The sequence below is a fragment of the Pongo pygmaeus genome, chromosome 7 (genome assembly GCF_028885625.2).
Source record: "Pongo pygmaeus isolate AG05252 chromosome 7, NHGRI_mPonPyg2-v2.0_pri, whole genome shotgun sequence".
NCBI classification, from domain to species: Eukaryota; Metazoa; Chordata; class Mammalia; order Primates; family Hominidae; genus Pongo; species Pongo pygmaeus.
This window is the reverse complement of record NC_072380.2, coordinates 148956515-148974635: the sequence shown is the minus strand read 5'-3', so window position 1 is coordinate 148974635 and position 18121 is coordinate 148956515.

The following is an 18121-nucleotide window of genomic DNA, read 5'->3' as shown; positions in this document are numbered from 1 at the left end:
TATGCAGAAGGACATTTAGCAGATATTTATTTGGTGAATTAATATTTGAATAGCCAGATGGATATATATAAACACATCAATTAGCCATTTAATTGATGAATGCACAAATGAATTTTCAAGCTAAGACTAGATCTGAGATTGTGTTGACTCCACTATGATTCTTTCTTCCACAAGGTCTAGCCTGGACAGGCGGCAAGTCTTGCCTTTGACATGTTTTTAAAAACAAATGCAGATCGAGACCATCCTGGCTAACACGGTGAAACCCCGTCTCTACTAAAAATACAAAAAATTAGCCAGGCGTGGTGGCGGGCGCCTGTAGTCCCAGCTACTCAGGAGGCTGAGGCAGGAGAATGGCATGAACCCGAGAGGCGGAGCTTGCAGTGAGCCGAGGTCGCGCCATTGCACTCCAGCCTGGGCTAAAGAGCGAGACTCCGTCTCAAAAAAAAAAAGCAAATGCTCTAAGATGAAATAGTTCTCTGATTCTCTGATAATCATCATTATATTTTACACACCCCACCAACACTTCAAATGAAGCCTTTGCACTACGTCTTTAAAGAAACAAACAATTAGGAATAAGACAATATCATAATTGACTTGGAAGTAAACACTAGGTTGCTATTTAAAAACCTATCATCACCCCAAACATAAACTCCTTAAGACTAACATTGAATAAATGCAGAAAACACATCTATTCGTTGAAAATGAATAAAACAATATTTATAAAATAAGCAATTTGGATTTGATTAATGTTTATAAATGTGTTTACATATGAATGGAATATTAACCTATAGCTTGAAAAGGTTTAATTAGCCTTGGAATATTGTTTTGGAGAGCAATGAAAAGAAACCAATTCACAAAGGGGAAGGCAAAGGATATCTGCAAGCACAAATGAGGTCAATTAATTAAGCAATTTGCATACATTTGAATGGTTATTTTCACAGCTTTTTAAAAATAGTAGGCTCTTCCTATTCCCATATTTTGTTTCCAACATTCTATTTATAAAACGTATCAACCATCCAGCCACTCAGTGCTTCATGATCAGCTCAGGAGCCACTCTGGAGCCCATTCTTCCCGAGAATGAGTCATCTCCACACAGAAAGACACAATAACTTGTTCATAAGAGCCCCAGAATGACAAGGGTGGGAAATCAGGTTTAAACTAAGCCAATAAATGTAATATAGAACATTAATTCTTGGGGTACACAACAATGAGGACACAACAGAAGTTCAGTAATTATTTGTTTAATGAGTGAATAAATGAAAGCTATCATGGAGTCTCAAGATTATTGAATGTAGTGTTTTATAAAGATCATTGCATATAGTATATTTCAACCCCTTTTAATCCCCATCCTCAATATAATTTAGCTCTCTATATTTTATACTTACCCATCTCTCCGGAAGATTTTGTGAAGTTTTACATTATTCCAGTTGCTTTATAAAAATAATATGTATATTCAACATGCTTTTACAAATGAGTTATCTTGTCTCTCCAGTTTTGACCAGCTCCCATAAAGGACTGCCACCCTTCTCAATATTAAGTCAGTATTATTGAGATTCCTAATGCAAAGTCAAATAGCTGGTTAATTAAGCAGTGATAAAACTAACTAGATATACAATTATACCTAACCTCTATCTACCCCTCAATAAACATATAAGGAGGTCATTGTTAATCAGATGCCCAAGAACTGTAAGTGGTGTAGAAGGAAGATTAATAGCACCACTGAGAAACAGCACATTCTTTATGTGTACATTGTAATACATCCAGCTGTATAGAATGCTATTACATTCATTATTCAATATCAATTTGTAAGAGAAGTATGGGAGTTGTCATTTTCCTCGTTTAAAATAGAAAACGTATTCCTTTCATTGGAATGGGATATCTGAAGCATTATTATTGCTATACTCATTATCATCCTAAGAATTTCTCAGCCTCAGGCCAAGAACTGGTACAGAGAGCTGTACAGAAAGGAAATCCATTTGCTCAGAGTGGGGTTGGCATTTTGTATTGTCATGTGAACAACCCCTGCATGTCGTAATTATCAGGACTCTTGAAAGTATTCTGCCCATATTCTACAAGTTCCCCTAGTTTATCTGATGATATTTAAAAATATTAACAGTGGACAGAGCCTTTATTTCCACAGAGATAAATAGGATAAAAAGGATGGTAATTACAGAAATAATTGTTTATGCTAACAATAGAAATTAAGGCATGTAGAACCTAAATCTGTAAATGTAAATCCTGTCTTTCCAGTAGTTTCCATTGGGTATAAGTTTAGACAGAGCCTGATAGAAGTAAGTTCCTCAATGATTTTGTTAATGAGTTTATTAGAGAAGGTGGCTTTGAAAGAAATATTAATTCATGGACTGGGCATAATGCCTCATGCATGTAATCCCAGCACTTTGGGAGATTGAGGTGGGAGGATCCCTTGAGCCCAGAAAGTGGAGGCTTTAGTGAGCCATGATCAGGCCACTTCATTCCAGCCTGGAGAACATAGTGAGCTCCCATTTCTACAAAAAAATAAAAAATAGCCAGGTGTGCTGACACATGCCTGTAGTTTTAGCTACTTGAGGATCTGAGGTGGGAGTATCCCTTGAGTCCAGGAGATCAAGGCTACTGTGAGCCGTAACCATGCCACGGCATGCCAGCCTGGGTAACAGAGTGAGATCCTCTCTCAAAAAAAAAAAATTAATGGAAGGAATTCTGTTATATTGAAATCAATCTTTGCTCACTTACCAACTTTGTCAAGATCTGGATCTAGATGATCTCTCTTATTTTCCTATGAATCAAATATTTGGCTTATGAGTTCTACCTTAGAAACTTTGAAAGGGCTGAAAGTGTAGTGTGAAGTGCGCTGAAGTTGGAATCACATCTTTTTGTTTAAAACAAAAGTAGGGAAATTAATATATTGAGAGTTTGCAATGCACCAGATATTATACTAGGTCAACTAACATGCATCATCTAGTTGAATCATTACAGTAACTCTTTGAGAAAGAAATTATTCTTATTTTATTTATTTTCCAACTGAGTCTCGGGATGTTTAAATGTGTTTTATTTCCTTTCAGTAATAAGGATTAGAGCCGAGACTTGAGCTCAAATCTGTTTGACCCCAAATTACAGATCCTCACTTTTGTATCTAGTGTTTGCTAACTATGGGGTGGACTCCCACAGCCCTTTTGAGTACTTTGAGGTTAGATAACTTAAGTTCAGTCCAGGGAGAGTAGAGTATCTGCTCCAGATAATGAGACTACTTTCCATTTTCCTTTCTACGTTCAAATTACAGAATTTGCAGACTCATGGCCAAACTACCATTTCCCAGAAACTGGAGTAGAAAGCTCTGTTCAGCCCCTACTCACCCCCAACACAAACATTTAATTTTCCTTAACTCGAATCTTATTTTTAATTGATACATAATATTTTACATATTTATAAGGTATGTGAGTTTTTTTTACATGCATAGAATGTGCAATGATCAAGTCAGGGTTTCAGAATTTATCATTTTTATGTGTTGAGAACAGTTTAAGTCCTCTACCTTGTTGTTGCTAAAGTCACTCTACTCTGCTAATGGACAATACAGTTTTCTTAATCTTTTCCTGCCTTCGTTTCCCTTTCATTTCCATTCATTTTATGTAGTCTTAGACTCATGCTTCCTTCCTTCCTAATCTATGAAGGAGACACGACACAGGGAAGCAGGCACAGGTTTTAGAGTAAGCAAGAAGCGGGTTCTGACCATGGCTGAGAGACTGGTTCACTGTGAGACTTTAAGCAAAATGAACTTGGTCTCATTTTCCTCATTCTTTCAATAGGAAAAATAATTACCAAACCAAAATGCTATGAGTGTAATATATCTAGTTTGCGAACTGAGCTATCATTTTTCTCAGTGACTCTTGAGGTTCAATTCAATTCAGCAAATATTTACTAAGGGCACATTACGGCAAACGATGACCAGGGATAGGAGTTGGCCTTTTTATAAGGCTAAGTAGCTCCCCATTCAAGCCACTATCTCCAGTAAAAAGGACCTTCCTTGCTGACTGCATAAGTCATTTCTTCTTACACTCTGATCTTTATGATTTGTCTTTGTCTCCTGTTTCCTACCTTCCACAGACCTGCACTGAAGAAACCTAAGGCTTTCCTTCCCCCTTTGTCCTGCCTTAAATTATTTCCCTGCTTCCACGCTAGTTTCCAGCTACAAAGGAAAACAGCTGTGCCTTTCTCCACCCCATTCCAGGATATTGTGCCTTGGTGCTAGCTCGTTGGAAGGAGATTCACCCCATTTGCATAAAAGCAAACCATCCAAAAAGCACAGAGTTAAGCTCTGAGGACTTAACACAACACCAGTTTTTCAATTTAAAGAAAAGAAAGTGGTATCAAATGTACATGCTTTCACTGACCTTTTACAGATTTTTAGCCCTGAATGTTCCTTAGAAATAGATGCCCATCCAAATGCTCTAATCCCATGGCAAGCTGGGATTCCCTTATTGCTCAGTTCTACACACACAAGACCATAGGGGCTTTAATAACAAACACTGTAAAGTTCCTAACTTGTTTGAGTAGTTCTTTATGTCTGCCTGTCTGTCTATATATTTTTAAATTTATTTTAAAGGGAGAACAGGAAGTAGACAGAAAACCAGTATCTGTGAATGCATTCATCATTCATTACTTCTGAGACAGGTGCCTTGTTCCCAAGGAGCTCCTCTCCTAAAGGTTTCAGAATCAGCCAATTTCTTTTACTCATCTCTGTTGACTCATTAATGCTAATGAATACCAACCAATACGCTCTTATATTCTGAAAAATAAATCCCAAGTAAAGTTGCCCTACCTCCTGTCTAACCAAAACTGCCTGGAAATTTGACTAAGTCAATTTAACTGAAATTTGATCATTTGAAACAAATATATTTGCCTAAGTCAAAATCCAAGCAACTATAAACTGTAGGGAAAGGACATTGGGAAGTTCACATTTAGTTTAAGCCTCAACACAAATTCTAAGTTTGTGTTTATTTTGATCAACCTTCATTTCTACCGCAGGTGTTTTCATGAGAAACTAATTCCTATGGACTAAGTATTGCTTCTGACTATAAATATCATATATTAGAAAAACCAGAGACATCAGCATTATCAAATTGAGTTGTAGATACTAATGAAGTTCATTAAATTACTTTCAAGTTTGTTCATAATTAAGCTAAAAAGGTTAATTAAAACAAAACATGACCACATTTGACAAGAAAATGATAAATTAGATATGGATAAATTATTAAAGGCTTAACTAAGTAAAACTAGCTTAGTGTGTGCTTTTTAGGTTTACCTATTCTATTCACTCATTTATTAACATACCAATGAAATATCCACTCTGTTCTAAATTCTATGTTAAGCACAGTGCAGAATACAAAGATAGAAATTCAAAGTCCTTGTACTCAAAGAATTCCCATTGAGTGAGAAAAAGATTCCTGTGTCATACAAAGACACTAGAGATGTAACCCTGTAGTTCCAGATGAGCCTTTGTTAGCTTGTCCATGTAGCAGAGTAAACTCCTGCAGGGAGGGAGCAGTTACACTGGGCGTGATGACAACATGTTCATGAGGAGACCGCAGTAAACCGGCTGTAGAAATGGGAAGCACCTGAAAGAGGAAGAAGCTATTAAACTTGCGGAGGTGGAGGCTGCTCAAGTTTCCTTCCACAGAGCTGAGGCTCCTTGAACATGGCCAATTTGTGGTGACATTTGTGTCAGACTTTAGGCAAATGGGCAACACAAAGATAAGGATAGTGCGGATCATCCCAGAAATCTAAATATAGTACTAGAGTGTTTGCATGTATGTTTGATTTTGAAAGTATATGTTTCTCTTTATATCTATGGATTAACAGTGAAATTAGATTACGGTTGTTTTCATTTTGTTTTATTTTGAATGTCTTTCTTTGGCAAAATAATACAATGACAATTCTATACTGGTATGTGTCAAGTACACAAAGGAATACACACAGATATTTGAACATAAATTTTATACACACATACATGAATGTGTGTATGTGTACACATTTATACATATATGTGTGTATTTATTCATATATGCATATGTGTATCTGTGTATTTAAATACACAAAGCTAAATACATAAATATGTATTTGTTTATAAACATAGATGTGTACATACATGCACACATACATATGAATGTATAATTTGTCATGTCCAAAGGTTAGCATGAGGAGATAACACACCATACTAAATACTTAGTTGTAAGAGTAAGAAACATGCTCCAAGAAGGAAAAGAGTGTTTTTTTATGGATTGAGGAGGAGCTTATCTCTTGAAAGGACAGACATGCCCCTGGCTAATGTTCATTTAATAATAGTCATAATAATAGTCATACTGTTCTGTTTTATTTCTTCCCATTGTTCTTTACTTCTTGAAAATAGCATCCTTTTTTTGGAGGGGAAGCAAACTTTGAGGGAAGACAAATGACAGACATTTCATAATCCATGATGGTCACTTAAGGGAATAAAGAGCAGTTTTCCATATCTTTTGCTTGCTTCTTTCTTCTAAAGCTTGAAGCTTCTTTCAAGAGACAGATGCCATTTCATTTTCTCAGTTAGTCTAGCTAAAGGTTTGTCCTTTTTATTTTTCAGAAAACAACTCTTGGTTTTACTGATTCTTTTCTGTTGTTTTCCTTGTCTCTATCTCATTTATTTCCATTCTAATCTTTATTATTTACTTCCTTCTGTTAACATTGAGCTTAGTTTCTTCTTTTCCTATGTCCTTGAAACTGCATACCAGTCGTACTAAAAGATGTTCAACATCATTAGTTAACAGGGAAATGTAAATCAAAGCTGCAACTTATGCATCTCATAAGTTCCTTAAGCTTTGTTTTCACTAGTCTCAAGATATAAGGAACATAGATGCAAAAGTACTCAACAAAATACTCAAAAAATCAATTCAACAGCTTAATAAATATCTCTGAGATGCAAGCATGTTTCAACAAATGCAGATCAATAAATGTGATACACTAGATTAACAGAATGAATGATAAAAAAATCACATGATCTCTCAGTAGATGCAGTATTTAACAGAATTCGACACGCTTTTATGACAAAAAATGCTCAATAAATCAGGTAGAAAAGGAGTGTACCTCAACATGTCCCTGTTTGCAGATGACATGAACATATGCGTAAAAAACCATAAAGATTCTACTAAAAAGCTGCAAGAACTAATAAATAAATTCAGTAGAATTGCAGGATACAAAATCAATATACAAAAATTTGTTGTATTTTTACACACTAACAACAAATCATCCCCTATGAATTAAGAAATAATCCCATTTATAATGGCATCAAAAAGAATCAAATAGGAATAAACTTCACCCGGGAAGTGAAATATTTGTAACCCGAAGATTACAAGACAATGATGAAAGAAAAGAGACTGAAATAAATAAAAAGAATGCTTATGTTCATGGATTGGAAAATATAATATGGTTAAAATGTTCATACTATCCAAACTGATCTACAGATTCAATAATATGACCATCAAAATATCAATGATGTTTTATAAAGAAATAGTAAAAACAATTCTAAAATTCAAATGGAACCACAAAAGATGTAAAATATCCAAAGTAATCTTGAAAAAGAAGAAGAAAGCTGGAAGCATTGCCCTTTCTCATTTCAAAATAGATTACAAAGCTACACTAATTAAATTAATACGGTATTTTCATAGACAGATAGGCCAATGAAACAGGATAGAAAACCCAGAAATAAATCCACCCATATGTGGTGAACTGATCTTTAACAAAGGTGCCAGGAATACACCTTTGTCAGTTGGAAACAATAGCCTCTTTGACAAATGGTGGAGGAAAAAAAGGATATTCACATTCAAGAAAAATAAATTTTTACACTTACACTGCACACAAATGTCAACTCAAAATGAATTAAAGACTTAAATGTAAGACCTCAAACTGTAAAACTTCTAGTAGAAAACATAGGAGGAAAACTTCTTAACATTGGCCTTGACAATGGTTTAGTGAATATGACATGAAAGGCATAGGAAATAAAAATAAAAATAGAGAATGGGGATTACATCAAACTAAAAAGCATCTGCACAGGAAAGGAAACAATAAACAGAAAAAATGGCATCGTATACTGTGGGAAAAAATATTGCAAATCAGATACTTTAGAAGAAGCTAATTTCTATAATATATAAAAAAACTTCCACAACTCCATAGCAAAAATAAGATTATTAATATTAGCCTTATTTAATATTATTAATAATAACCTTATTTAAAAGTGGGTAAGGGAACTGAATAAACAGTTCAATTCTCCAAAGAAGACATGCAAATGGTCAACAGGTATTTGAAAAGAAGTTCAATATCATTATTTAACAGGGAAATGTAAATCAAAGCTGCAATGACATACCATCTAACACTTGTCAGGCTGGTTATTACCAAAATTAAACAAAAAAGAATTACTGAGAATGTTGTGAAGTCAGAATCGTTGTACACAGCTGATGGGAACGTAAAATGGCACAGAAGCTGTTGAAAACCATATGGAAGTTCCTCGAAAATTAAAAAGAAGACCATCAGGTGATTCAACAATCCTACATCTGGGTATATATACAAAATAATTGAAATCAGGATTTTGAAGAGACCATCTGTACTCCAACTTTTTTTTTTTGCAGCATTATTCACAATAGTGAAGATATGGAATCAACCTATGTGTTCATTAATGGATGAATGAATAAAGAAAATGTGGTGTGTTGTGTGTGAGAGAGAGTGTGTCTGTGTGTGTGTAGTATCTATATATGTGTGTATACAGTATTTTATATACATACATATATATATATATAAACACAATGCTATTCATCCTTTAAAATTAAAAAAAATGCTGCTATTTGCAACATCATGAATGAACCTGGAGAACATTGTGCTAAGTGAAATGAAGCTAGTCACAGAGAGGCAGATACTGTGCAATGTAATTTATATGACTTATCTATACTAGTCAAACCACAGAAGGAGATAATGCAATAGTGATTGCCAGGGGCTGTGGGAGTGGATGAAAGAGGAGTTGTTCCATAGGTATAGTTTCAATTATGCTAGATGAATAAGTTCTAGAAATCTGCTACACAGCACAGTGCCCATACTTAATACAGTATCATGCACTTCAAAATTTGGTAAGAGGGTAGACTTCATGTTAAATGTTGGAACCATGAAAATAAAAACAGAAACAAAAAAAGAAATCAAAGAAACACAAGGAAACTTAGGGATATGTTAGACATATCGATGACCTAGGTTGTGGCAATGGTATCATGAGTCTTTGCAAAGGTTAAAACTCATCAAATGGTATACATGAAATATGTGCAGTTCTTTGTATATCAATAATACCTCAATAAAGTTGTTTTTTTAAGAAAAAGAGTCACTCCACATCCAATTTAATTTTCTCCATTTTTTTTTTTTTTTGCAAAATGTCCACCCTCTGTTGATAGGGCAATACTGATTATCGAGGGGCTAGAATTACACCTACAGCTTTTCAGAGCCAACTTAGGAGATATTCTTCAAGATGAGGAACTGAATCACACCATCCTTCCCACTCCCTGGCTTCAGGATTTCATTCTCACTTACAAGGATACACCTATTCCTGTTTCTGAGAGTTAAATGATAAACAAAATGCTATCCTCTCACTCCACTTCTCACGGTTCTAGGAACAGAAACTAGATGGATCATATAATCAAATATTTAGTAGGCCTGGGACAGTGAGACTAGTTATTAGAATTAATAAAGGCAGACACTATACTCCATTGCATACTTAAGCTAAGTGGAAGAGGACATAATTCAAAATATTTTTGATTGCTGCTAAAATAGATTACAGGAAGCTATGAGTACATTTCTTTCATAAGCTCACTAGGTTCTCAAAATATCCAACTTCTTACAACTTAAGCTTAAATGTCCCCTACCTATTCCAACATCCTCCTTTAAATTTCCCACTCAAGAAATCTTTTTGACTATTGACTTTTTTCCCTCAAAATGGGGGCAGAAGAAAAGAGGACAGTGAAGAACTATAGTACTTTTTTAGTGCCTACCTTGCACCAAACTCTGAGCTTGATACTTTTAAGTAAAGAGCTCATATTATCATAACAAGCACTTTGCTCATTGTATATAATTTTACCCATCATGCAAAAGAAAAAAAAAAAACGGCACCTCAGCAAATTCTCCAGGTCATCTAAGTAGAGCAAGGTAAGGTTATGCCTGGGCCTGTCCAGCATCAAAGCCTGTACCCCTGATTCTCAGCACACAGCACTGCAGGATCGCTTACATTTGCTTTCCACAATTTTGCATTTCATCTTGGCTACATGTTTTGCCCCTATTTCATGTTTATTGCCTTTATGTTCCCTAAGAAAACTGTAATTGTCTAGGAAGAATCCTATTTTGCTTGAATACAGTAAGTCAGGATGCAGTGAATGGTTATGATGGAGGTACAAACATGGCAGAGTGCGCAGAAGAGAAACTGAATCAGGAACTGATTAAAGAAGATGGTCTCCTGTGTTGGACAAGGATACACGTGTATGGCGAAACCCAGAGCGTGAAGCAGGTCAGTAGGACCTACTGGGGCACTTTTCCTTCTAATCTTTCTTCTGGCATGTTGAAAACATATTGCATCTCACTGTCATATAGTTTTTAAATATTATCAGAAGTTTTCTAGACCTCAGTCGATGCCCCCCATCATTTCAGTCAATATAATTACATGAATGTTTTATACTCACCCAAATTCATGACACTAACCCATGAAGCAGTGAAGCCATAAAAATTATTACAGGAAAATTAACAAACTCTACTTTTCATAGAAAATAATTATTTAATATATCATATTTGAGTATTCATTTATTTTATTATTGAAATGAAAAAGAAAATTCCCTACCCTTGCCAAACTCACAGTCTTTCTCAGGAAACACATGTGCCTGGATTTGTCATGTCAGCTCAATTCGGTGCCAGGTACATGACCTTAGACAAATTATTTCACCTTTTTAAACTTAAGGAGTTTTTGCATCTATAAGATCGAGGTGATGACATCTTCTTTGCAGAGATTTTCTAACTGAAAGGATCATATGACCTCAACAACATAACATTTAACACAGAGTTTTCAATAAACCTTACCTGAACCTGACACAAAATTTTGGTGGCAAATAAATATCAAGGCTCAGCATTTCTGGTCATTTTAAGTTTTGTCTGTAAGCCCATCATTCTGCATTTATTCATGCCTGCCACCAGTACGCAGAATGCCAGGACTATGTTAAAAATTTTTTAGCTCATATTTAGTGAGGAGTCACAAACAAATGACTGGTTCTTTATAATTATGCACACACACAGAGAAGCATCACATATTACACAAATATTTACTTAGCTCCTTCCCTTGCTAAGCCCTATAGGCAATAAAAAAAATCATATACGCATCTTGTTGTCAGGCACTTAAAGTCAAGCAGGGGAGATAAGAGACATAAATCACTGGAATGTAAGGTTAAAATGGATCATAATAGCTGGAACTTATTGAACATCCACAGTGCACCTGGTGTTTTTTCACTTGGCATTTCTTTTTCTGAAATTAAACTTTCTTTGTTTTAAGGGGAACTCCTTTTCTTCCCCTCCCCACATTCCTACCTTGGCCAATAAAAGAGGGATTTTCCCCAAATCTCACATACTCTGAGAAGTACTGGGGGATAATGCTGAAATGCTGGAAAGGATGCTGAAGTACTGGGGAGCAGAGGAATGTACCGTGGCAGGGCGGTGGGGTGCAGGGGTGGTTGTGCTGAAGTACTGGAGATGTGCATGAGGAAATAGGCTTAAGTAACCCCAGGGTGCTGAATTACTGGAGGGTGCGGAAGTGCTGGAGAGGTGGCTGAAGTGCTAGGCTAGAGCTGAATTTCTGGGGAGGATGCTGAAATACTGGAGAGCGTGCTGAAGTACTGAGGGGCTGAAGCCCTAGGGAAAATGCTGAGGGAGAACACTAAAGTATGGGTAGTACTTCCGCTTTCACTCCATCTCCTTCTTTCTCAGTGCCCCGTAGGACTAGGAGGATCTAACCCATTGGACCAAGTTTGCACTGGTTACCTGAAAAAAATAAGACAAAGTCCACCATTTAAGTCTCCCTCTCCTTTTTGCTTGTGGGTCAGTGAGAAATAGGATGCTCTCTCTGATGTGCCATGTGAACCCACATGGGGCAGCACTCAGGGTCTGCCTCCAACCTTTTCTTCCTTCTCTCTCTGGAGCTCTGCTTCTGACTTTGACTTTTGTCTTAGCCAGTACAACCAAACAAATCATTCTGTGGCTCCAAAATGTTTGGTCTGTATCCTGATGCCATTTCCACGTGGAAAGCAACCCTGCAGAGAACAGGGCGGGTCCATAGCTACTGCCACCTTTTACGTATTGAGTGTTTACAAAGCACCAGGAACTGGGCCAACAGTTTTACACTCATGAGGCTCACAGTAGCCCTTTGAGGTGACTAATAAGAAGGCTCACCTGACCAATACATTTCCCTGGGTTCACAAGTTTAATTCTCAGAGAACAAAGATGCAATGACAGTGATTAATGAAGTAAGATTTATGAATGGATGAGGAGAGACACTAGCAAGGAAAGAGACATGCAAGAAGTGATGAAGAAAGGAGAAACTTTCAATGCATATCCTTGTAAAATCCCTCTGTGAGAGAATATGTTATCACTGCAAAACTCATTTTGCTTCTCTGCAGAACCATGACAAAATTTTCTAGGTGAAGGTCAGTTCTGTTAAATTCTTAAACATTTTCTGAGCACCTTCATAATTTTAGATAAAGCTCTTTCTGTGGGAAATACAGACAGTAATAAAAAGAATCCTTGCATGGTCTTTGGAAACAACAAATGCTTTAGAAGCAGAGAGTTTGAGTTTAATTTTCAACCTTGCATTCTACAGCCATGTCACCTTGAAAACGTGAATTTATGTTTCTCAACCTCAGTTTCGTCTGTTAAATAAAGCAATGAAAACAAAAACTTGCACTGACGGTTTTCTGCTATCCTCTAAAATAACAAGCACCCGAGAGTTAGCACCAGGCCAGAGCGGAGCTGGTAGCCAATGAACGGCGGTGATGAAAAAAAGCTCCAGGAGCAGAGGGGGTAACCCCCACTGTGATTCCTCAGTCTCTGAGGATGCCTGGGAGAAATCAGAATGGATGGGTTCAGAGTCTGGATACAAATTTGCAAAGTACATGAAAGAACAGAGATCGAGTAATAACAACTCCATTTTGAATAGTCCTCGAAGTTCAGTAAACAAGCCTTGATCCATTAACTGGATCCTCACTACATTCTTATAAGATAGGCAGGACATAGCATATTTTAAAAACTGTTGTTTTCAGGGAGCTCAGGGAGCTGAAGGGCATTTCCCAAGATCACATAGTTTTGAAGTGGCAGTCAGGGTCTAAAAGACACTTCTAATTTCATGGTTTTTAGCCAAAAGTCAATCCATTCAAGTCAACTGGAACTTGCAGTTATATCAATTCTTCTGTCCCATGTCTAGTTATCCTGAGCCACGTTAAAAACAAAAAGCCAGTGCTAAGTGTCTGGGGGAGGGTGTGAAGAAGAATCTCTAAGGCTCAGAGACAGTCAGATTTGCAGAACACCCTGCCTCTCCCTTACTTGACTTTGTAGGAGCATCTCCTTGCTCTGTGGCCTCAAGGTCTTGGTAGGCAACAGGAGATGAAGCGGCTGACAACATTAGCTCCCTATATGAGTCATCGGAGACCTTTCCAGAGCCCCAGCAATGCCCCTCCTGGCAGGCTGGGCTGGACTCTGCCTGTGTCGTGCAAACAGTAGAGTTCTCATCACACAGAAGCCTGAGAGCGTGGCCCGGCTTCCTCACGCTTCATTAACTGCACTTCTATTTTTGCATCCTATCTTGTTTCCATTTGGTGTCAGAATGGAATCTCACCCTAGGGTCAGAGGCAGTTGTGTCAGTGCCAGCCAAAAACTGATACGTCTCAGTAGTGAACTTTTTTTTCCCAGGATCCGTTGGCCAAAACGTAGTCGCCTGGATTTCCTGATGGAAGAGGGGATGACAGTGGGGTGGTTTTTCTAAACATTACTAGGTCATGATGTTATAGTTTCCCCCTCCCTCCTTCCCTTCTTTCACTGTTTTCATATTTTTACTTAATTTTATTTAGTTAATGTTAACTGGACCTTATGCACCCTGCCAGGTTCTGAAAACTAAAGAGAATATATACACTTGCCTTGAGTTTCTGACAGTCTGTTGGGGAGGATAGGTACAGGTACATCAAAACAAATTGTGACACAGTGTAAGGGGTAACAGAGGTTGCCTGGCATGTTTGTGGAAGCTCAGAAGAGGAAGGTTTCAATTCTCACTAGGGAGAGCCAAGACAGCAGGGGGACAGAAAGTCATCCAGTCTTGGGAGGGTGCAGGCGCAGTTGTGTGAGGGGAGGAGCAAAGAAAGATGAAATACACACAAGTGGTCCTGTGCATCAGCTCAAAGAGCCTGAGCATCAGCTTCGAGCTGGTGGGTTTTATGGGGAAGAGCAGCTCCGCAAGTGCTATTGGAAAGCAATGGTGTTAATGTGGAGAGTGGGTCAGAGTCGGGGTGGGACGGGGGCCGGTATATAGAAGAACAGTTGTGAATTGATGATGATAAATGGACCAGGGAAGGCCTATTTTCTTGGCACTCCCTGGACCCTGGGAAGGCTACATTATCCCACCAACTTGCATCCTTCAATACAATTCAAAATGAATATAATATTAAACCATAAACAGAAAGCTTACGCATATGGTCAAATTGAAATATCTCTCTTTATTTTTTTTATGAAATAGGCTATTCTATAAAAATTATATTGAAGCCAAAATTTTCTCATTTTTTGAGTCCCTGTTTATAGGTTCTCTGAGCATATGCTAACTAAGCATAGTGTGTTGGGAGAGGAGGTCCATGCAGGAGACTCCACAGAGAACAAACTTCTAATGTCACAGCCCTTCTGCAGCATTGAAGGTTTGGCCACCCAAGCACATGGCATGGATATTGATATCTGAATGCATTTGGAAGGTTGTGGAGGCACGACATGGCATGACTTTATGAGTCTGGCATCCCAGCTTGGCTCACACTGGAAGGAGCACATGTGACATCTGCCTACAAGTGTGCGACATATGCATGAGCCGGTGTGACGCAGTTCACGGCTCAGTTCACCTTGCGTTGTTAGCCCTTGTCACTCTACTCTGAGCACTAGCTCACTCCTCTGTCTTAGTCTGATTCCTTCTGCTTCACAGAGTTTCCCAGAAAAAGCAAGGTAGTGGAGGGAGTGTTTGATGAAAGCAGCTCAAGAGGGTACAGGGGAAAGAGAGTGGGAGAACAAGGTCATCGTCAAGGCGAAGAATGGTGGCAGGCTCTCTCCTTGTGGTGGGGCTAATTCCTGTTTTGCCATGCAAGCCATATTATACAACAAGGTCATTGGCATGCATATCACCATAAATCAAGACACAGGTGATCATTCATTGCAATTGTCTACAAATTTCCCCTGACAGAGAGCTCAGGGCTCTGATCCAGAAGCCCAGATTCTCTAAATGCTGCACTGTTTTAATGTCTGGCTATTGTGAGATAATTCATGATAAAGGAAACCCATTCTTCCTTTAGTTCTTCCCATAACCCCATCTCACAAAACACATATTCAACCTGCCCTTCTTCACTCCTGCTCACATCACAGGATGAAAGGAATTCACATTGCACGAGAGTCCTGAATATATGTCCTAAGATGGAACAATGTATCTTTTTTATAAGTAGAGCAGGATTTTTCAGGTATTCTGTGACTTTCTGAAGACCCTAGCCATCTCTTAGTCCATAACTTGGAATCTTTAGATGAGATAATATTCATAGTGAGAAGCATGATCACCACGGCCCTTCATTTCTTCATTTTGAATCCAGATTCATCGTGATTCTGGTCTCTCTCCACCCCTCACCTCCTCTCACTTCTGTGTGTTCTCTAGTAATGGAAATTGTTTGCATTTCTCTAAATGAGCCATGCTCTTTCCTGCCTCCATGGTTATAAGTGCTGCCTTCTTTTCCATAGATAACTTCTATTTATTTTTTAAATTTCAGATACCACTTTCTCTAGGAAGCCCCCCTGACTGGATTAGCTGCCTTTGCACTGAACCTTGATAGCACCTTGCCTTCCTCTATTGAAAATTCTAAGCAACTCTGCATAGAGTTTCTTGAGGGAGAAATTCCTTGATTTTACTCTCACTGGTGGTAACACACATCCTCATTTCAATAATAACTTTTTATTGATTTGATAAACCCTACTGTATAAAATACAAGCATTGATTACAAAACACATTTCAGTTTCACATTAAGAGATAAAACAATGTGAATCTTTCTACTGAGAAAATAAAATTTGTTTACTAAATTCTTTATTCTTAGCTCCTGGCACAGAGTAGGGACAGCAGAACCTGTTTACACATAAATATCCATGTGCTCCTCTTCTTATTCAAGCCCCCAAGAAACCAGATGATACTCTGTGACTGTCCTCCCAAGGGAATGTAAGCCAAAGTGATGTGTCACTTCTGGTAAGAGGCAGTTAAGAGCAAATTAGCATCTTTTATTCTATATTGTCATTGTGATTGGAAATGAAGGGTCCTGAAATGGTAGAGTAACAAGTGAATAGTGGTCTGAGGCTCTGCTTAACCACGCCCAACGTGAATAGAACTGTGATGGAAGCAAAAAGAAACCACTAAGATTAAGATTAAGCTGTTAAGATCCCATATTTTTTCTTTCTGTTGATGTCTTTGTTACTACATCATAGTCTATCTTATCTTTATTAACAGAATAGGTCAAAATATTAGTTTTATAAATGATTGCTTAAATTCTAAAATTAGAATGTCAATTGCCATGGTCAAGACATATGAACAAATGGATATGATTTAGTTTTAGAAACTTTGTGCTCTGCAAAAGTAAAGAGTTTCTTTTAGGAATGCAAGTACTGATATTTTATACACCATCTATTTTAATCCTCACAACTCTGGGTGATGTCATTTCCATGTGCAGGTGAGAAGTCTGAGCTTCAGAGAGTTGAAGAATCTTGCCCAAATCTGTGCATATGAAGCTAGTTAAGTGATAGAGTCTAAATTCTGAAGGAACACGCTCTTTAATGTGAAGTCCAGACTCATTCCTGACCAGTCTGCCACAAAGAGAAGGCTTCCTCAGGATTGGAATTGCCCTGGGTCACTAGGAGCACCGGGAGCTTTGTATACAGCTCAGGAAGGGGCACCTCATGCAAAAGGAGAGTTTCTAGGTCAAGAAGTCTGGACTACTGAGCAATGCAGGAATGGCTGTGCTTTTCCTGTGAAAGCTGCATGGCTTTCAGGTGACAGAGGCAGGAGGTAGAGAAACTCTAGGCAGACAGAGGCAGGTCCCTGGCAAAACTCCACCTTCAAGCTGAAAAGCCTGAGACCCACAGCGCAAAGTGAGAACTTCTATCCCTGTTTGCCCACTCTCTCTTGATTGGTTCTTTCTGAATAATGTCTTTTTACCAATTCCAAAACTACCTATGGCCCACCTCACCCCACTATTATGTGCCTATAAAGACCCAAGACTCAGCCAGTAGAGAGGAGAAGCAGCTGGACATCAGGGAAGGGCAATTTGACTTCAGAGACAATGGCTGGGCATTGGAGAAAGGTGACTTGACTTTGAAGGAGAGAGGCAGAGAGGCAACTTGACTTCAGGGGAGAGCAATCTGCCCTCCCCATCCCCTTTCCACCTCCCCTCTCCACTGAGATCCACTTTCATCACTCAATAAAATTCTTCGCATTCATTATCCTTCAATCTGTCCACATGACCTCATACTTCTTGGGCACTGGACAAGAGTTTGGGACCCACCAAGTGTGGATATCCAAAAAGGCTGTCACACTGGCCCTTTGCTCTTGCTGGGGGAAGGCAGCTGCCCCATGCAATGAGGCAAAGGATCCACCAAGCTAATAACACACTGCTTTCTGCAGACGGTAAAGCTAAGAAAGGATTGTAACATGCCCTCTGGAGCCTGGGGATCACAGGCACCTTCACCTGGATGGCACCACGGGGCCTGCATGGAGTTTGTTCCTGCTGGCACCAAAGTGGTTAGCTCAGTTCCCACACTCATTCAC